At 44.3% G+C, this 21917-nt stretch overlaps 1 long non-coding RNA gene across 2 annotated transcripts in view; it reads left to right on the top strand.

Annotated features, from left to right (window-relative positions):
• Window positions 1-1072: 1072 nt before the first annotated feature.
• Window positions 1073-21917, top strand: part of LOC105482465 (uncharacterized) — a 46413-nt gene continuing 25568 nt past the window's right edge. For both annotated transcript variants that reach the window (XR_987627.3, XR_011624020.1), the window contains exons 1-2: window positions 1073-1193; window positions 5337-5527. This is a non-coding gene — a long non-coding RNA (uncharacterized lncRNA). The remainder of the gene's footprint in view (window positions 1194-5336; window positions 5528-21917) is intronic.

Raw genomic sequence — 21917 nt, 5'->3', positions numbered from 1 at the left:
TTGTCATATTTGTATAGACTATTTAGGTTTCCTTCTTTGTGAATTTCCTGTTCAATCCCTGGTCCATCCATTTCTCAACTGGCGTGTGTGTCTTTCTCTATCGATTTGTAGGCATTCTTTACATATCCTGATAGTAATCCTCTGCTGGTTATATGCATCATGGCAATTATTCATTAAAGTAATCCTTTAGGGTGAATTTTAGTAAGTGTTGAGTCCTACTTTAAGGCTAATGAAGGGCAAAGAAAAAAAAAAAAAGAGATTCCTGAAAGGACAGCCAATATGTAAATATATTTACCAGATGTAATTATATTTACCAGTGTAAATATATTTACACATCCTTCACTAAATAGACAAGTATTACATATCTTCTATGGGTTAGACTCTGTAGGGGAAAAGTCTGGGGATATAGAAATAAACAAGTCAGGATATCTACCCTTAAGAGATTTGCAATCCAGAGGAGGAAACAAACATTTAAATTCTATTACAACCCCATAAGAGCCATCATGGTTAGCAGTGAAATATTACACGTCTTAGCTGCCACGATGCCACTTTAGAGTAAAAAGGATAAACGTTTCTGCAGGTCATTACCACAAGATTGAATGAAGACAAGGAATAAGGAAAGCTTCTCTCCTGCACCTCAAGTCCCATTTCCTGGCAGGGCACAGGGTGACCAGTTCACAGATGTGGTGGTACCTGCTGTCCTCCAAAGCCACCACACCTGGCAGGATCAAAGTCCTTCTTGAAATTACATTCTCTTAGGTATATACGTGCTCTTTGTTCTCTCACACCTCTGTAAACAAGGCTTTTTGTGCTGTTCCCATCAAGCTGCTCCCTGCAACTGTGTAGAAAGACTGTCACAACAGCACTTGTCAGGAACTGCAGCGTAGCAAGCCATGACAGCTGGTGGCACAAGGAGCCCATGCATCTGCTTTTCTCCCTCTGCCAGGCCTCCCTGAATAATGGGAGGTCTTGTGTACACAAGAATGATGCTATTGATCCTTCCACTGTGGGCCCCAAGCACTGCCATTCTTTGTAAGTAACTGGGGGTCACGTTTACACTGCTCTACTCACACACCATCACCTAATTCCCCCTGAGATCCAGCGAGTGCATTTGCACTTGGTTATAAGTGCAGAGAGCCCTGGAATCTTTATCAGGAGAACAGAATTTGGGTGGTAGCCTTGTCGCATACCAGGTGGGTGACTGTTTCTGTACCTCTTTTCTTATACATAGGAAAATATCTGTTCTGAAGTTCTCAGTGAAATGCATGTGAAATTACTTATGAAACTGATTTGTGAGCTCTCTCGTACGAAGCAAATGAAAGTTATTGTAATTATTTGCAAGGCTCTTGATATGGAAGGCACAACTCCAAGGGGTCCATTAATTGCATCTTGTGATTTCTGAGTCCACACATCTGTGGCGCATCACAAATGGGCACACAACGTTTTCCTTGGACAGCTGATGCACTCAGCCCTGATGGGGAGTGGGGGAATCTCAGGAAAATAAGTGAGAGAATTCTCCTCAAATTCACAGAATCATGGACTACCAGATACAAAGGGGCCTTCCCTTCATCTACAGTAGAACCTTGATGGGTTAAATCAGTGGCCTCCAAACTTCTCGCTCCCATGCTTTTAGCAGGAATGCATTTTTGCATATAACTTTCCAATATATGCCTATTTATTCATTTATAGACAATAGATGTGTACTAACATAAATGGACATTGTAAAAACATATACAAAATTAGACATTTTAAAAGTGTAAAAAAAGTTCTAATATTTTCTTCTGGCACCACACAGTGGATCATCTTGCCCATTCTTGAGAGTACATGCCTTTAACATTGTAGTCCACTGGACAAATCAGGAAACTGAGGACCAGAGAGACAAAATGATTTGCTCCAAGCCAACTGGCTAGTTGGTGACTGAGCTGACATGCTGGCCTGAGATCGCTGTTTCCTGACAATGCGTGTGATCTCAGAATTTACCCTATATTGCAAATTAACTCTATGGTATTATCACGCTCTGTTCTTAGTTTATTCCTGATACATCAAGAGGCTTTTTTGTTTGTTTGTTTGTTTGTTTGCTTGCTTAGACCTCTTTTTTTTCTTTTAATTTCTGAGAACAGACCTGAGAGAGTGGGTATAGATTTCCTTCACATAACAATGTGAGAAATAATAGAGCAAGATTTTATGTCACAGATGAAAATGCTATATTTATGCCTCATTGTAATCTATTCATTGCTTTATGGATCCAAAGTCCCCTTGGGAGTGTCACAAATCCACATAACGTTCCTGAGTGCAGGATTTGGCATTTGGATCTCTGATTTAGCTGTCAGATATGTAAAATCACATGTAGCCAGACAACTCCCTTGGGACTCCACAGCTGCGGATACCGAAGAGTGCGAGTTACTCCAACAAGGTCGACATTAATTTAGGCAGATACCGTTTCCCTTGAGTTACCCTCTTACTGCCCCATCTAAGTGTGACTCAGAGGGCCCTGGTGGAGTGAATCCAGTAGCATTCTCTTCTCCGGCACTTTTTCCAAGCCCAACAAGGGTGACTTTCAAAGGAGTCACACGCCCTTAAGGGAGACAACGGTTTTCCCAAGAGTCTGAACTTCCGAGGCTACTGCACAACTCTGCTTACCTGTCTTCACCCTTCTTTACCTGCTTTTCAGCCTCTCAGGATCCTTCTCTACCCAGTGGCCTTGCTGTAAGGATCGCACATATGTCATGCAAATTGCTGGGTGGATGGCTGTCTTCTGGACCACGTAACCATGACTTGGATATCCTCTCCTATGTCCAGATTGCTTCTAATTGATGGTTGATGAATGATGTAAATGAATACTAAGTACATTTTGGAAATAAAATGAGCTGACAGGCAAGTTAGCATTCCCCTTATCACCAGGGGTATACCAGAAGAAATTATTGTACTGGGTGAAAAGTTAGAAGTGAGTAGTCTCTTAGCTGGGCACGGTGGCTCCCCCTGTAATCCCAGCACTGTGGGAGGCTGGGGCAGGTGGATCTCCTGAGGTTGGGAGTTCAAGAACAGCCTGACCAACACGGAGAAACCCCGTCTCTACTAAAAATACAGAATTAGCCAGGCATGGTGACGCATGCCTGTAATTCCAGCTACTTGGGAGGCTGAGGCAGGAGAATTGCTTGAACTCCGGGAGGCAGAGTTTGCAGTGAGCCGAAATAGAACCATTGCACTCCAGCCCAGGCAAGAAGAGCAAAACTCCATCTCAATAATAATAATAGTAATAAGTGAAAGGTCTCTCCATTCCCTTCCAAATCACTATCAGAAAAAAACAAAGAACATAGAATTAGAGGGCCTGGATTTAAAATCTCCCTCTGCTAGTTAGTAACTGAAGCACCTAGCACACAAAGAGGCAAGAAATATTTGTAGCCAGACATGGTGGCTCACGCCTGTAATCCCAGCACTTTGGGAGGCCAGAGTGGTACGATCACTTGAGCCTAGGTGTTCATGACCAGCCTGGGCAACACAGGGAGACCCTGTCTCTACACATTTTTTCCCTAAAAATCAGGTGGGTATGGTGGCACATGCCTGTAGTCCCAGCAATTCAGAAGGCTGAATTGGGCCTGGGAGGTCAAGGCTGCAGTAAGCCATGATCATGCCACTGCACTCTAGACTGGACAACAGAGAGAAAATTTGTCTCAAAATTAAAAGGCATAAAAGGAAATATTTGTTACATTGTTCAAGTTATTTCACTTTTCTGTGCTCAAGCTTATCTGTAAAATAGGAATGATGATCACTGTCTTACAGGATTGTTGCGATGATTTACATTTAATAAATATGTACGTAAATAAACTATATAATGGAAATGAAAAAGAAACAAGTAATGTCTACATGTTTTAATCAATTAGTGCTTAGCAGTTCTTAAAAGGGCACAACTCTACAGCTGATTTTTCCATGAGGCCTCACCACGTGGCACCATTTCCAAGCATGACAAGTTTGAAAACCATTGCTGTCCCCCTCGGTTCCCTCCTAAGAATAATGAACCGCATCACAATTGACCACAGCATAAATGAATGGTCACTGAGCCAGACCTATCTTTCCACTACTTTTCAAATCCCTCACTCTTAATTCCAGTTGCTGCCTCAACAACTGGTTTTATGTAGGTTTCCTGCAGGCACAACCTCATCATGCCTCACCGAAGGCACATACCTCATGCTTCTCACGTTTGTCCCTGGTACCTCTGTTTCTAGGACATCTGCAGAGCCCACATACAGATGCAGCAACGAGAGAGTTGACAACCCTAGGGGTAGACCTTGGTCAATAGGGGAGAGAAACCATCCCATACATCTATTCCCCTTGAGGAAGAGATCCTGAGACATGTTCCATCACGCTTCTAGAGAGTCCTGGGGAGCAAGCCTCGAGTTGCCCTAGAGGCAGCTAACTCAATGACACATCTGCCTGTTGAATCCTTCTCCTTCCCTGTTTAGTGCCCCTGTCTCGGCTGTGTTCCCTAAATAAGCCACTCACCCTGCATGGCAGTCTTTGTCTCAAGCTTTGCTTTTGTGAGGAGCTCAGGCTGAGATACCACCATGTGCCAGGCACTATCATTGGTTATCTCATGCATCCTCTAGGGCAGCGGTCCTCAAACTTTATGGCACTAGGGGACCAGTTTTACGGAAAACAATTTTTTCATGGACCAGGGTGGTTAGGGGTCAGGGGTGGGGGGATGGTGTCAGGATGATTCAAGTGCATTACATTTATTACACACTTTATTTCTGTTATTAATACATAATAAAATAATTATGCAAGTCACTATAATGCAGGATCAGTGGGAGCCCTGAGCTTGTTTTCCTGGAACTAGATGATCTGGGGGTGATGGGAGTCAGTGACAGATCATCAAGGATTAGGTTCTCATAGGAGCCCACAACCTAGATTCCTCACATGCAATGGGGTTCACGCTTCTATGAGAATCCCAGGCCGCTGCTCATGTGACAGGAGGCGGAGCTCGGCTGGTAATGCAAGTGATGGGGAGCGGCTATAAGTACAGGCGAAGCTTCGCTCGCTCACCCTCCGCTCACCTCCTGCTGTGTGGCCTGGGTCCTAACAGGCCACAGGTCACTAGTGGCCTGTGGTCCAGGGGTTGGGGACCCCTGCTCTAGAGGGATCAGCAAGCTACAACCCATGTGTCAAATCCTGCTACCTGCTTGTGTAAAAAAAAAAACAAGGGTTGTTGGAACATCTGGGCTCATTTGTTCACCTTCCGTCTGTCAATGCTTCTGAGCTACTGCAGCAGGGTTGAGTGGCTGTGACAGAGACCACAGGGTGCACAAAGCCCCAAACATTTACCATCTCACCCTTCATAGAAGGAGTTTGCCAAGCCCTGTTCCAAGTGTGATGCCTGGACCACCTGCAGCAGGATCACTGTGTTGAAATGCAGATGTGTGTCTCCAGTTCCATCCAAGCCAGGCGGCAGAGGAAGCATCAGAAGAGCCAAGTGGAACATGGTCCATGATGGGTCACAAGCCCAGAGGCCCAGGGAAGCACAGTGAGTAAGGTCAGATGAGTCTGGTGTTCTGGCCAAGACACAATTTTGTGATATGAAAAGTGAGTAGGAAGAGTTTTCTATTCCATGAGAAAATACGCTTTTGCCTGTAATATTTCCTGAAACAGCCCGCTCTTCAGGCTCTTTGTCCTTCTCTTTCTATCTATTTTGGTACAGACATAGGCACTAGGCCTAGGGAAATCATTTTCATATCCTTTCTTTTTTTGAGATGGAGTCTCACTCTGTCACCTAGACTGCAGTGCAGTGATGTGATCTCGGCTCACTGCAGCCTCTGTCTCCCAGGTTCAAGTGATTCTCCTGCCTCAGCCTCCCAAGTAGCTGGGGTCACAGGCACATGCCACCACACCTGGCTAATTTTTGTATTTTTAGTAGAGCCAGGATCTTACCATATTGGCCAGGGTTGTCTCAAACTCCTGACCTCAAGTGATCTGCCCGCCTCGGCCTCCCAAAGCACTCGGATTACAGGCGTGAGCTACCATGTCCAGCTTGGGAAATAATTTTCTGCAATGAGACAAGGGTGCAGGCTGAATGGCCACCCACACTTGACCCCAAGGCCAGGCAGACAGCAGGGTGAGCGAGGGTTCCTGTCACCCTGGGGAAGCCCACCCTGTATAAGGGTGCAGACTCTCCTCAGTTCCAGGTGGCCATTGCCACATGAAAATTCTGGGCTCTAAGATGCTAGATTTTGTGATTTGCTTTTTAAAAAGCAAACAGAGTTTTGAATTCTTTTGTAAAACTACTCCATTTTGAAGGTTGGCCTGTATTTCTTTTTAATTACTCTATGGGTTAAATAAGACAAGACTTCAGGCCAGATTCCATCTAACAGGCATTGATATATTGGTGGGTGGGGAGTTGATTTGTTTTTCTTTGTACCTCTGGCTAAACTGTAATTAAAATAGCAGTTACCGGGACTGTTGTTCAAGAGGTGGGTCCAGGTACAGTTGTTAAAATGTTGAAATACAGTTGTACCACCTGGTAAATAGACACTGTCCCTCACCTCCCATCCCCAGCCTGTGTCCTCTAGCCTGGGGGCCTCCTCTTTCCAGGACCTTAGGACCTCCCAGATTCAAAGGCTGAAGGTTAATGCTGGGGCAGCGGGGCCTCCCGTGGCTCCGAGGCTGCCATCCCTTCTGACTAGCAGGTGCCAGTGGGTCAACACATTTACTATGCCCTGTCCCCTGTAACTGTCAGAGCAGTGCGTGTTCTACCTATGGTGAGAGCTTTACGCTTTTCCATTTTACCCTCAGACAGACTGTTGGATCAGGTAGGGCTGACGCTGCTGTGCAATCTAAAGTTAACTTTAAATTGATCAGAGTCTCCATTCTGCATCCTTTCTCTCTTCCTTTCTTCTTTGGGAGCCCCATTCGCTCCTCTAGCCCTCCACCCTCCTGAATGCTCCAGAAAAGAAACAGCTCTTCAGATGACCCCCTTCCACTAAGGAGTAAACAAATCGCTGGTGGCTAAAATGCGGCTGGGCTTAAACCTTTCTTCTGTAACTCACAAGGCATTTGACCATGGGCAACTCACTATGCGGCTGGGCTTAAACCTTTCTTCTGTAACTCACAAGGCATTTGACCACGGGCAGCCCACTTCTTTCTGAAGTTAGGTTTTCATTTGTCATGGGTCATGGGCCCAACCCTCCTGGGCTTTTTGAGAATCAAGTAGATGAGAATGTGAAGCTCCCATCACAAAGCAGGCATCCAACAAATCACAGACCTGTTTTCCTCATTCTTGAAGGCCCCACCCTAGACGGGCTGTGCTGATTGTAACTGGAATCGGTTCCTCGAACTAAAGGGAACCAACACAAATGATAAGTCCTTCCCTGGATGTCCATGGGACGGCTAACATCCTTACTTTTTAACCTTTGGCACTACGTACCTTTCCACCGTGCACCTACTGTGTTTTTAAACCATGCATTTATTGCCGCAACCCTTTGATGAAGATCTGCTTCTTCATCAGCCTGTCTATGTCCTATGAGGATCTGTTTTCTAGCAAATCCTTGGCCATGCAATGCCTGACACTATGAGTGAACAAAGGGCTGCGTGACTGTAGAGGGAAATAACAGGCGTTGGTGTCCGTGTGTGGACAGGCGATTTTGGATACGGTCTTTCTCAGGATCCTGATTCTTATAATATGGGACCCAAAGAGAGAAAGTGGAAACCTGTCTTCACTTTCTTCTCCTCCCTTTTCCAACCTGTTCAGCTCCTAGCTTCAGTGCTCCTCTACTGGTTACGTCCTGTGAGGATATTTGTGAATGCAAAAGAGTGTGCTTCTAAAGCCCAGGCTTGGGAAAATTAGGGGCAAAGAAGGTATGAAACAGGCCCTGTTCTACCCAGTTTTGAGAGTGAGAGGATAAGGAATAGGCTTTGGACTACAGAGGTCTGGACAAACTCAGAGGCTTTTCTAGGATTTTTCCACAAAATCTGGATATTGCACAAAGATATTGCTAGCTCACAGGCACCCTCCAGAGCAAAGATGAGCAACATTGCATTTGCGTCTGTCTTTTCCTTCAAGGCCTGGACCCGATAACTCAGGTCTTAATCGTCTAGTAAAAGACTCAGCCTATAAAGTCTCTACCTCTACCCCTACTCCCAAGCTCTGAGATGACCAGTCAGCGTCTCCGGACATTTGCCTTAGCAGAGGTCTTTGCCAGTGACCACTCTCAATTCTCTTTAGCTTTAGGTGTCCTGAGACCACACTGGTAAAACAAAGTGCATTAGCAGGGAGCCTAAAATACCAGCTGGCAACATCAGGCCATCAAGAAGTTTATTTCATCATAAATGCTTTATGGAGATACGTTTTTTTAAAGGTGAAGAGAACAAAAAGGTTGTTCCAATAAATGATTCACCAGTGCTATTGAAGTAAAAGGAATGGCTTGTATCTCCGAGCCTAGATTTATGGAAGAACCGCCTCCATCATCCCCTCCTCCTGGCAACCCAACACAAAAAAGAATCAGAACTAGACCAGTTTCTTGAGCCTGAGTAAAGTGAATCCAGTTCCCCAATGGACCACATCACAAAGGGACACCAATGCTTTCCTTTCATATTCACAATGTTGTACAGGATTTTTGCTTTGGGTTCTCCATTTTACAGGACTCTGTTCTATTACTCGCCCTGCATGAGCACGAATGTGTTCTAGGTGCCTAAGATGTAGAGAGATGAAACAGGGCAGATCTCTTTTCCAGCATACATTACAGTGGGTGGCGCAGGTGGGGATGGTTGCAACATCCACCCAGAGATGAACAGCAACTCAGGGGTGGTGGACAAAACTCCAGGTGGGTCAGCAGTGACCGCTGAGAGGGTTCAGAGGTGGCAGTGCCCCTGCTGGGAAGGCTTCACTGCTGTGATTGTTGGTTACTAGACGAAAAGCAAGCTGCGAGATGCACAGACTAGACTCCAAGTTTTGTCAGAGTTCCTCCCATGTCCAGCACAAAAGCCAAGGTTGAGCCATAATTGCTGGTCAAGTGAATGCTGCAAAGCATCCCCCAGTGTCCCTCTTTCTTGTGAACCTCTTGGTACCACGCAAGCACCAACACGGTCATCACAGCGACTTTCAGAAATTCCACAAAAATCTTAACACCCGCCTTTCTGGGCCACAGTTTACTTCTCTATAAAATAAGGGGGTTGGACTGGATAAACTCGATTATCTCTGAGAGGCATAAACAAGGTGTTCTTTTTCTTTCTGATAATAGAAGTCATGTAGATTTGCACTCTAAAATAATTCAGATGATATTTTAAAAAGCACAAAGAAAAAAGCAAAAATTATATAATTTCACCATCTTTAAACAGTCATTATTAACTTTCAAATATGTATCATTAAAGATATTTTTTTCAAGTAGATTTTTTGTCTTTTCACAAAAATCTTAGTGCATTATACATTATCTATGAACATCTGAAGAAGCGCATCCATCATGAATGTCTGCCCAGGTCAGTGTGGCCATAGCTACACCTCTTTTTTTTAACTTTAAGTTCTGGGGTACGTGTGTAGAACATGCAGGTTTGTTACATACGTATACATGTGCCATGGTGGTTTGCTGCATCTGTCACCCCATCATCTAGGTTTTAAGCCCCGCATACATTAGGTATTTGTCCTAATGCTCTCCCTCCCCTTGCCGCCCACTCCCGACAGGCCCGGGAGCTACAGCTCATTTGTAATTCCTGCATGGCTTTCTACTCAGTACATCTCCAACTGCGGGACATTTCGGTTGTTTTCCATTTTCACTATTAAAAACAAGACACCAGTAAATATCATTTGACAATATTTCTGGACATTTGTCTGCCCATTTCTGTGGGGTTCATTTTTAGAAATGAAATTGTGGGGCCAAAAGATTGATTTAGACAAGATGCCAGAAAGCCCCCCAGCAGGTCTGCAGCGCTTGCCGGTCCCCATGGCTGGATCTGAAGGCGCCCGTTTCCCCCTCATTCCAGGTATCATCATTCGTTTTTAGCTTTGCCAATCATATGGTTAAAAAATAGGAACTTTTGTTTTTGTAAATTGAATCCTATAACTCAAGTATCATTTTTTGCCTAACGTGATGCCTGGCAAACACTTGGTATGTAATAAGTGCTCATTCATTTTTATGAGTCCTGTGAATCATCAAACTGAGCGTCTACTAGAAAGCTTAGAAAGAAACTTGTGATATATTTATAAGAAAGAATATACTGTATTGTCCTATGTGCTTTTTCTCAGCCTTCTACCTGTTTAGATTTTAGTCCCATCTTTAAGAAAAAAAGTCCTTAGCATCATCCACTGTTAACATTTTTGTTTCCGTTTTTTAAATAGCCACTTTAAATTGTTCCTTTCTTATTGTATGCATCATACGTATTTCTTTAAAATCTCAGACAGAGAATGAATGGGTAGATGAACGAATTAGTAAAAAAAAAAAAAAAATCAACAATGGTTACTGGTGATGGTGATGTCATGATGACATCATGTCACGGAGCCTCCTCATTCCCTTCTAGACCATAAAGATAGTGTTGCTCCCAGGAAGATTCCAAGTATAGAGAAGGCTTTTTTGGAGGGTGTCCAACGGGCCCTTATCTAGATATGTGGCACACAAGGAAAGGTTTCTAGAAGACATATATGCATGGAATGGAGATGGTGCTGGGGGATGCAACGTAATAGTCACACGCATTATTGGCCAGGCGCGGGGACTCACACCTGTAATCCCAGCACTTTGGGAGGCCAAGGCTGGCAGATCACAAGGTCAGGAGTTCGAGACCAGCCTGATCAATATGGGGAAACCCCATCTCTACTAAAAATACAAAAATTAGTCAGGCGTGGTGGCAGGTGCCTGTAGTCCCAGCTACTTGGGAGGCTGAAGCAGAGGAATCGCTTGAACCCCGGAGGCAGAGAGTGCAGTGAACCCACATTGCACCACTGCACTCCAGCCTGGGAGACAGAGCGAGACTCCATCTCAGGAAAAAAAAAAAAAAAAAAAAAAAATCATAGGCATTGTTGAGATGGGAGAGGGGATGGCATGAGGTATCGGGTGGGGGAGGGGAGGGGACTCCAGAGCAAAATGGTGGATACTGAAGGAAGTGTCCAAGACAGATCTAAAACCATAATTTCTGGGCTCTGTTCTGGGACACTAAGCTGAAGGGACACTTTTTGGTGACACTAGGTGCATGTTCATTAAATGTTTTCATACCAAACTCCAGGGAAATTGGACCCAGATGAATTACTAATAAATGGACTCAGTAGAGAGCTCCATGAAGTACAGCCTTCCACATCACTGGGAGTATTCAAATATCCTGCAGACTCACAGGATAATAAAGAATCCGTCAGAATTCCTGTAGAAGAGCTTCCTGCATTATGTGACTAGGTGCCAACAGTATTTTTCATTACCTTACAGTCTGTCGCTATTTGATCAGTCAATTCAGCTCAACAATTAAGGGGGAAGAAAAGGAGTCAAACTGATTGTTTTACTTTTTTGTAAGAATTGATTGTTCAACTCAAACAAAAATGTTGATCCCATTTTGCATGTGGAGATAGTCAATTTAGAAGAATTGTTCTTGCTGGCCTAAGCCCAGGGAGACAAAAATTAAATCTGACACTGCAGCAGAGGCTGGCAAGTGGGAGAAGGTGAATGATTCACTGAAATCCTTAGAGCTTTTCCCTCTGGTTCCTCAGTGTTTTGCAGTCTGGTAGCAGAGGGGTATTAATTATTGACAATTCGGTCAACATTAAGCAAACATTTATTTTGCTGATGATTCAATGGTGCAGAATCACTGACTCTCTCTGGCTTGGGGAATCGTGAAAGATACTGAATGATGGGCATAGCTGTAAAAAGTAACCCAGAGAGCAAGGTCTACCAAAGTCTGGGACTGTTTGCCTCACTATCTGGACAATGAAGTTACAAAGCAGAATCCTGAGGGCCAGTATTCTTCCCTTTGGACTCTCAATCTAACCAGGAGGAATGGAAGCTATCAGGGGTTATCCTTGTGACCTGCACCGTGTGGGGTGGGGAGATGGCGGGGGGGCGTTTCCAAAGGCAAGCATCCACTGCAAATGCACACACTGTTTATAACGGAGAACGTCTTACTTTATGCCAGTGATAATAGCATGAGTAACAAAATGAATTAGAGAGAATCTGAAAAAAAAAATCTTACAAGATAGGGCAGTAAATATGACCTTATTTCACCAAGCTTGGGAAAGAGTAGACACAAAATTGAAATACACTGATGGAAGCATGAAAAATGGGCCTGTTAGGGGAAAAGATTGAATAGAAAGCTATGTCAACAAGACAGACGTCTATGTGAAAACCCAGGAACCTGTAGGTGGATGAACACCAAAGAGCAAACAGATGAGAAGACAGGGATAGAGGGATATTGTTGTGGGCAGGTCAGTGTTTCTCAAATCTGGTTAATCATCAAAATTGCTTAGGAGAGCTTTAAAATGCAGACTTTTGGCCAGGTGCAGTGGCTTACACCTGTAATCTCAGTATTTTGGGAGGCCAAGGTGGGTGGATCACGAGGTCAAGAGATCGAGACCATCCTGGCCAACATGATGAAACCCCATCTCTACTAAAAATACAAAAAAAATTAGCTGGGCTTGGTGGCGTGTGCCTGCAGTTTCAGCTACCTGGGAGGCTGAGGCAGGCAAATCGCTTGAACCCAGGAGGCAGAAGTTGCAGTGAGCCGAGATTGTGCCACTGCACTCCAACATGGTGACAGAGTGAGACTCCGTCTCAAAAAAAATAAAAATAAAACAAAAGGAGTTTTTTGAGATCTTACTATATTATAAATTGGAGGGTTGGATCCTAAATTTGTATTTTAACAACTGCTGAAGTAATCTCTAATATAGAGATGAGGCTACTAAACTGGATCATTTTTCTTAAATACCATATAGGTATAAGTTGGTAATGATGGGCGATTTCAACTTTCTAGACATCTGCATTTCATTTAGCCAAAATCAGAACAGCAGAAAACTTGCCTTACTAAATTTCTAATAAGATTGGGCAAACAAATGGAAAAACCACTATCCTAGATACATTTTGACCAAGTAGGTTAAAGTAATGTTTAGCAAACAGGATGAGATAAGAGAATTAGCGAAAAGGTCATTGAGTTCACAAAGTTTAGAAGAGCAGAGGTGAAAATAGCATGAGTCAGAGACAAAATTCAAAGGTTAAAAAAAAACATAATCCTGAGGCATGAAGAAGGAAGGCTCATTGTGGTCAGGATGTTTCAGAAATTTCTCAAATGTTCAAATCTCACCACGCAGATACAGGTGAGGCCAATGATAAAGAGAAAGAAAACCTCAACAATTGTGAAAACCACCAAACAAACAAACAAAACTACTGTGTTCTTCTGCTATAGTTTCAACCTTGGTTGTCCTTTAGGGCCTTAAAAAAATACAAATGCTTCTGTTATTTCTCAAAGTTTTATCCAGTTTGTCTAGGGTGGGAAACCAGCAAGAGCAATTTTAAAAATTTCCCCAGATGATTCCAATATTCACCCTTACCTGCAAATGACTGCTGTAGAAACCCAGGTTTTGAAGGACAGAATAGGAAGAAGGACACAAAAAGTGTGTAAGAAAGTAACACAGACAGAATTTTGACAAAATGACCTATAGCTAGCAAAGAAAGAAAAAGGTAACAATAAAACCAAACTACCTTTCAGCTATATTTGGGACTAGTTTGAGATCGAGGACAGGATACGTCTGTTGTTTGGGAAGATGTCAAGAGACCTTAGAAGGCTGGGAATGAGCCACTATCTTTCCAATTTTCTAAAATGGATAGAAAATGGATTCTGAAAACTATGGATGATTGAGCTTGATATGGATCTCTGACAAGATTCCAGAGTCATTACCAACGCAATGTTATAATGGGCACCCAAATGACAAAGAAGTGATTATAGGACCCAGCATGGGTTCACAAGAACAAGTCCAGTTAGCCCAGCCCACTTCCATTCCTCAGTAGGGAGCTGGCAGATGAAGACAATGGACACGCATTTCCTTTCAGCCATTTGGACTTCAGCAAAACAAGTGGCCATATCTTTAATGATACACTTGTGGGTAAGACAGAGAATCTTTGAACATTTTAGTGGGTTTCTAACTGTTCTGAAGTTTTATCCAAAGAATACCCATTAATGGACTGATATCAAACCTGGTGAGGGGTTCCTAGTGTCCCAGTGTTCTGCCAGAGAAATAGTTCATTGCCCTGTGTGTGAACTCAATATTTTTGCCAATGACTTGCAAAGAGCATGCTCATTACTTCTACAAGAGATAGGTGTGATAACGCAGGGATGATGTGGAAGAATCAGAGCCTAAAAATATTTTTGATGAGCTGGAATTCCGCATTCATTTCTGATTTCCATATTTAAAGAGTCAAGTATTCAATCTGAAATATATCTCAGGGAGAAACACTAGCAGGGCATGGGAACATAAAAAGCTACATGAAAAGCAAATGAAGCAACTGTCTTGCTTGCTGAGGGAAGACAAAAAGGAATAAGATGCCTGTCTTCAATAACTCAAAGTCTGTTTTGTGGAAAAGGGATTAAAGTCATCTTGTGTGTTCCAGAGTGATTAAGCAAGTACTGAGAAGCTTGTAGGGAGGGGGCGTATGTCCTCAAAGACTTCCCTATATAGAACCAAGTATTAACAATGAGTTGTCTGAAAATTGAACCAGCCTTCTCAGGAAGCTGAGTTCTTCAACACTGGATGTACTGGAGCAGAAGCTGAGTGCTCACTGTAAGGGATCTTGTGTGGAAAAATCAGGCAACAAATAAAACTGGATGACTTTGAAGGACATTTAGATCCTCATGTGTTATGACTCCGAGAATATAAAGTATACTCGTAGAGCACGTTAGGCACATTGCTGTCCATGGAAGAGGCCCAGAGGTGTTTCTAGAACAACGAGGGTGAGTGGCAGGTAGGAAATCAGGGCAGAGATGGTAAGCCATCTCCTTGGATGGAAGATTGATCACTGACTGGTGCTTCTGTCTGCACAGCAATCCAAAATGGGATAGTCCATTTCCCTACCAGGTGGCTTTGGAGTAGGTGCTACCCCTTTCCCAATTCTGCCTGGCCAGCGTGGCCCAGATTAAATACTGAATTCCAGAAGACCTTTACAAAAGAATTGGGATCAGTGTCCCAGAGTTGGGGGCTGGATGGGGATGGGGACCTGCGCCTTGGATTAGCTACTTTCTCTCCTTATGCCACACAGTAGGACTCACCCTCCCAGCCTTCCCAGGGAGCCCACATGAACACATCCTCCCCCTCAGCATCTCCTGTCTCCTGCAGTCTTCCTCAAGAACATCTCACAGTGTGCTCTTGAAGCCCCCTCCCCAGACTCCCTGCACCCTTAGGTGAACAGAGCCCCAGAACTGTCTTCTTCTGGGTTGAACATTCTGCTGCCTTAGGCTTCAGGTGAATACCGGCAGAATCTTCCATTGAGAGTTCAGGTGTCTGCTGGCTCCATGGTGGGAAGAGGGCAAAAGGAAGTGGAAGTGGAAGCTCTTAAGGAGGCTCATGGCCAGGGGAGGAAGAGGTGGCTTTGCTTACAGGTTGATTTCTCTCCACCAACTAGGCTCTTGCCATTTTTCCTGAAAAGTCTCTGAAGATAACACATGTTGCACTGCAAGAATCAAATTCTCTCCTCTAGACCACAAGTTTGAATCTTATCATTCATTTGTCTCTCTCCTGGCAGGGTCTTTAAGAACTATTAACTTTAAGAACTATTCCACTGTATTAACCATGTCTTTTAGTTTCTGTATTCTGATGCCTTGACATCTCGGGTCTTGCTACCCTGAAGGGACTGTTACTTCCAGGGCTAGCCAATTCCTAGAAATAGAGGACAACTCATCACTCAATGTGCCTTTCAAATACAAACCAACTAAACCAAAGCCTACGCCCCAACCATCTCCTTTATTGGGTTTTCACACTCTAGGCCACCATCTACCCGTCCTAGTGACCCCAGGGCCAGGTACCAGACAACTAGGAACAGCCCCCATGCTGCAGAGCCCACTGGAATTACTCACACTGGCCAATCCTAAGCCTGCTTGCCCCGCCTCACCTGTCCCTTCCTGGGAAAACCACGATCAAGGCTCTTGCCCACTTGCTCTTGTATTCTGTTCCCTCAGGCTCCTAAGTGACCCAGTGCTTCCCCACCTGGCCCTGTATGACCTGCCTCCTGCTTCTAAGGAATGTTGGTATAACTTCTCCCTTCAGGACATTCCTTTCTGTGTCTGTGTGTCCCACCATACCTGATTAAAAATAACCAACTCAGCCGGGCGCGGTGGCTCACACCTGTAATCCCAGCACTTTGGGAGGCTGAGGTGGACAGATCACCTGAGGTTGGGAGTTCGAGACCAGCCTGACCAACATGGAGAAACCCCGTCTCTACTAAAACTACAAAATTAGCTGGGTGTGGTGGCACATGCCTGTAATCCCAGCTACTCAGGAGGATGAGGCAGGAGAATCACTTGAACCCAGGAGGCAGAGGTTGTGGTGAGCCGAGATCTTACCATTGCACTCCAGCGTGGGCAACAAGAGTGAAAACACCATCTCAAAAAAAGACAAAAACAAAACAAAACAAAAAACCAACTCACTGATTCCACTTTGCCCTCCTCTTGTCTTATTTTTTACTCAGCAGCCAGAGGGCATTTCCTAAAACATGTATCAGAGCTCATCACCCCTGGCATCCTTCAGTCACACTCAGAATAACATCCAGACTGTCCCCGATGCCCACTGACCCGATGTACTCTGATTGCTGCCTGCTGCTCACTTTCTCGGGCTAAACCAACTACCTAGTACCCTCTGCCCACTCACTCTGCTCCAGCCATGCGGGCCCTCCTGCTTTTCCTCCAGCAAGCCAAGCTCCCTCACCCCCCCAAGGCCTTTGGACCAGCTGTTCCTACTTATTCAGCCATCATGTGACCTGCTTCTTCACCCTCTACATGCCTCTGTCCAGGTTTCAGACCCTACCACCAACACCACATCCAATTTATCCCCCATTTCCATTTTTCTCTACCCTTTTTCACTCCTTTCTTTTCCTTACCTGGCTCATGACCTGTAATCATTTTATACGTTCATCTGTTGCTTGTTTATGGCCTCCTTCTCTAGAATGTAACCTTGATGAAGGCCAGCATTTTCTCTGGCTTATTCATTATCGCAACCCACAGTGCCTAAAACCATGCCTGGCACAAAGTTGGTGTTTAACAAATATTCTGTTGATAAACAAATGGTCCAAACTTGGGCCCCGTTGCAAGGCCTTTGAGGTGGAGTGCAGAGGTAATTCCACCTACCTTCCTTACCCCAGTCCACCCCTTCTGGATGTATTTGGGCAGAGGCTGGCTACTCACTCTAAGGGATCTTGTGTGGAATAATCAGGCATCAAATAAAACTGGATGACTCTGAGGGACATCTAGATTCTCCTATGTTATGACTCTGGGAAGATAAAGCATACTCGTAGAGCACATTAGGCATATATCTGTCCATGGAAGCAACCCAGAGGGGTTTCTAGAACAATGAGGGTGGGTGGCAGGTAGGAAATCAGGGCAGAAGAGATGGTGAACATGGAAGAAATTGATTTGCTGTGTTTGGCTCCATCTAAGTCAGGCCAGTAGCCCTTGCTCTCCCTGGGGCCTCTGGGTGTCATGGGCAGAACTCCTTGGCTAGTTTGACTATGATCCAGCTACCTGTTCTTGTTAAATGAGAGTGTTTTCCAGGTATCTTGGTAATGAGAAGGTGGCGGGGGTGAGGGGGTGTCCCTCAGAGTGGAGTTAACTCTCGATTGCCCACTGGCTGTTTGTCCCAGGAGGGGAATCTCCAGGCTTCCTGCTGCTCATTAGAGAAACCCCAGGACACAACACAGCAGGTGAGGGGAGGACCCTACCCAGCCAGCCATTAAAACACCCATCCGTAGCTCTAGATTAGAAAAAAAATTGTGACACCTAGATGAGGAATGATAGTGAAGCCTCTGACCAAATAAGGCCTAGGAATTATTGGTAGATTTAATTTATCCAGATTATCCCCTCAACCCCCACTACTACCACAAGAAATGGACATAGCTGCATATTTACTAAATGCTGCTGAACTCAATGCTCCTTGCTAAACATCAATCACTCTTTCACCGGCTCAAATGTTTTTACCAAATGAGTAGAGCATCGCGTTTTATCGAATGGCCAGGCTATGATGGCCAACTCTGAGCCCTAGGCAGGGAAGAGTTATACTGAAGAATATTCAAACTGAGAAGGTATTTTAAACCTAGGGTACTTTTCAAAGTGTAAAAATAAATAGTCACTTATGCATGCTAATTGTAGCTACCATTTACCTAGAAAGGAAAAACCAGCAACTGAGAGCAATAATTACAGATGATAATGATCACAATGATGACAAACACTCATCTGACACTTACTATGTGCCTGGCATGGTTCTAAGCACTTTATTTATAATAATTGAACCTTCACACCAGCCTGGTGAAGTAGGTACTTTACCTCCATTTCATAGGTGAGGACATTCAGGCTGACAGTTGGTGGGTGACTTGTCTGGGGTCACACAGCTAATAAGTGGTAGACCAGACGGCCCCTCTCCAGGACTGTTCTCTGTACTGCTGCAGCATACTGCCTGGCCTGGGTTTCCTGGGTGTGCCTCCTAGCCCCTGGAAGGAAATTAGCAGACTCAGCTCAACTACACGTTAAGGGAGAAATGGAGCCTCTCAGAGGCAGGTTCATTTGTTCATGCTTTCATTCATTTCAACTCTTATTTCTTGAGTGTACTCAGGCAGACATTAGGAGATGGACCTTTAGTGGCCCCAAGGGGTTGATTTCTTAGACCTTTGCTCTTGTTTGCAGTCTCACATCGTCTCTTTTTTTATACCTCCGCAGAGGAAAAGAGGACCATCTGTCAGAAAAGAGGACATTGGAGGGAGGAGCAATGCATTTCCTCATCCTTCCAGCATCCGCCCCAGGCTGCAAGTCTGCCCTGTGATATAACCCCAGGGGTGTGCTGAGCCCTGCTTGCAGAGGCTCTAGGACTAGTTGTGTGCCTCTCTTCCCAAATCCATGATATCACATTGGTACCTCGAAATTAGCCATGGAAGGAGCACGTACACCATGAACTCAACAAATGCTACAAATCAAGGTGTGTGTGTGTGTGTACATGTGTGTATGTATGTGTGTGTGGTTTGTCAGAGAGCCAGCTTATCAGCCCGTTACTGCACACACCACGGGATGTCTCCCCCAGAGACAGAATGACAAGCCTCATGCCATTCTTCTTTCTCCAGAAACTGCATTTAGGATAATGCAGAGTACACACTTGTATTCCCTCATGATTCCCTCTAGAGCCATTATCATCTGTCAAGCAGAACTTTCATTATGAACTTTTCACTCCAAAAAGGCACTAACCCACCAAAGTCAACAGACTCACGACTTCCCTCGTCACAAGCACAGACCCAGCATTTCTTTAGATCTACTGACTCCCTTTCCGAAATTCCCAGCTCGCACTTTTGGCTTTTTCATTTCCCTCAGCCCTGTTGAATCCCCTTCTCCTGGCGTAAATTATAGTTAGACCTGCATTTGAATCCCAGCTTTATCACTATAGATTGTCATTAAGCCTCAGTTGCATCATCCCTAAAATGGGGATTCTAGCAGTGCCTAGCCTCAAAAGATTGGTTTGAGGATTAAGCTTCTGAAAGTATATAAAGCACATAGCAGAAACCTGGCATGAAAGAAGTGGTTGCTACTATAACACCCTCTACAAGGAACCAGACCCTACACACTTACAACATTTGCCTGCTGCCTGCTGCCTGCACCTGGCCAGACACGATATAAACAGAGTGAATGTACCATCCTCTTCCCCAATTTCTGGGTATTGCTTATATTGGTCTCTTATTCTGGAAGGCCTTTTCCTACCTTTTGAAGTCCTATCTATCCTTCAAAACCCTACTTGAATTCCACCTTCTATGTAAATTCTTTGCTGATCCTCTCCATTGCAATTAAACCCTGGATTCTTTGCTCTCCTGGAGGCCACTGAGTTTCCCAAATGGCAACATTACCTTTCCCCTCCCCATCATCCTCACTTTGCCTGAAAAGTTGATAGAACTCCATTTATTTGGGCTAAGATATAGAAAAGTGTTGAAATGATAAAAGTGACCTGGGAAGGATATACATTTTTCTACATGGATGCATTTTTGGGTATCCCTAACACCGACTAATTTCCCAGCATCATGAGACCATAGAGCTGGAGGCGTTCCTAGAGATTATATACTCACCTGCACATTTTGCAGATGAACAAAGGAGACCCAGGGAGCAACTCAGCCAGTGCCACTCAGCCAGACTCAGAACTGGGCTGCAGTGACCACCAGCCCAGTGTTCTATGCACCCTGCCAGGCTCCTAGGGGAACAGAACAAAGCCTGACAGAGAAAGGTTGAGGGGCAATGGTCAGAGCATGGAGGGCTTCCCAAGAAGACTGGCAGGGCAGCCAGGAGAACAGGAGAGCCAAGGGCAACATGAAGACATGAGTCTGAAAATGGCAAGGAATCGGTCAAAGGGCTCGAAGTCCTGGAGGGAAATGATCTGCCTGCTTCATCTCCTTGTCCAGAGTGGCAATATCCTCATCTATAGCCCTGGCCCAGCCACTAATGGCCACATGCAGGAAGGCATCTAGCAGGGAGTCCCTCACCACTCTATGATTTAGGATGCGGGCCTTTTACTTTTCCTCATGGCTATATGGGTTCCTGTCCTCAGAAGACATCCTAAAGTCTAAAATAGCCATTGCCAAGTGTAAATTAGTTCAACCACTGTGTAAGACAGTGTGACGATTCCTCAACGACCTAGAGGCAGAAATGCCATTTGGTCCACCAATCCCATTACTGGGTATATATCCAAATGAATATTAAATCATTCTGTTATAAAGATATATGCACATGTATGTTCATTGCAGCATTATTCACAATAGCAAAGACATGGAATCAACCGAAATGCCCATCAATGATAGACTGGATAAAGAAACTGTGGTACAAGTACAACGTGGAATACTATGCAGCCATAAAAAAGAATGAGACCATGTTCTTTGCAGAGACATGGATGGAGTCAGAAGCTGTTATCCTCAGCAAACTAATGCAGGAACAGAAAACCAAACACCACATGTTCTCACTTATCAGTGGGAGCTGAATGATGAGAACACAGGGACCCATGGAGGGAACAACACACAGTGGGGCCTGTGGGTAGGGGCAGGTAAGGGGGAAGGGAGAGCATCAGGAAGAATAGCTAATGGATGCTGGGCTTAATACCTAGGTGATGGGATGATCTGTGCAGCAAACCACCATGGTACATGGTTACCTATGTAACAAAACTGCACATCCTGCACATGTATCCCAGAAGTTAAAATAAAAGTTGAAAGGAAAACAATAAAAATAAATAAATAAATAATAGCCACCATCGACTTCTCACTGCTCATCACTCTATTCCTTTGTTCTGCCGTATCTACTTCAGCTTCAATGTGCTTCTCACTACTTGAAATTAAGCTATTTGTTCATTCATTCATTCAGTTTCTTTGTTGACTGTCTGCTCTCCCATGAGAAGAGAAGCTTGAGAGTTAGGAACTTTGTCTTTTCCTACTATGTACTGGGTGCTCAATAAATATTGCTTAAATGGATGAAAAAAATGTCATAACCATCACAGGTTGTACTAATAGATATCTGTTCTTTCCTTTCTACTTTTTTGGAAGATTCATTCTGCTGTCTTTTCCTTACTTCTTAAGTTCGATGCTTAGCTCAATCATTTTGGTCCTTCCTGCTCTTCTAATGTAGACATTAACTTTCTAAGGACTGGCTTAACTGTGTTCCCAAGTTTTGATTTACAAAACTGTGTTCCCAAGTTTTGATTTAAATGTCATTCGGTTCCAAGTATTTTTAAATTTTCATTAATATTTTTTGACCCT

This window comes from Macaca nemestrina, chromosome 5 (assembly GCF_043159975.1).
Source record: "Macaca nemestrina isolate mMacNem1 chromosome 5, mMacNem.hap1, whole genome shotgun sequence".
NCBI lineage: Eukaryota > Metazoa > Chordata > Mammalia > Primates > Cercopithecidae > Macaca > Macaca nemestrina.
This window is presented reverse-complemented; position numbering and strand designations above follow the sequence as displayed.